Below are 519 nucleotides of genomic sequence, written 5' to 3'. Positions count from 1 at the left end.
AATCTGAACCCTCAAGACCTGGAGAACTGGTCTATGGAGGTCATAGAGTCAAAACACTGGTTCTGGTCCTTCTATCTAGATATATGTATGTATATGTTTGTATTTATATATATAAAGTGTAATGTCATCTGCATCTTGTGTCTCTGTTGTGTGAATGTGTATTATAATGATTATTTGTACCCTAATTTGTGTATTAACGTGTACTCTGTGTTTCTCAACGGGGTTTGAAGAGTTTTATCTGTTTTACTACTTTTTATATCTGGATTGTTGACTGTAATCTGGTTTTTCTCAGGGAGACAGTTTTAAGACGTGTCCCGGGACAACGGATGAAAAATCGCCTTTTGTCTAATTCTGGTGCATTTCCAACGATGTTAATTAATGAACACTGTCCCTGTCTCATAAACCACATGAAACTGGGACATTTTAACGCTTTACCACATCTGAGAGTCCTTCAGAGATTCTGTCCTATCATTTTAAGGGACAATAATGTGGACCCCCCCCGCCGTAGCCTTCTATTAA

Source organism: Etheostoma cragini, chromosome 23, assembly GCF_013103735.1.
Source record: "Etheostoma cragini isolate CJK2018 chromosome 23, CSU_Ecrag_1.0, whole genome shotgun sequence".
Taxonomy (NCBI): Eukaryota; Metazoa; Chordata; class Actinopteri; order Perciformes; family Percidae; genus Etheostoma; species Etheostoma cragini.
This window is presented reverse-complemented; position numbering follows the sequence as displayed.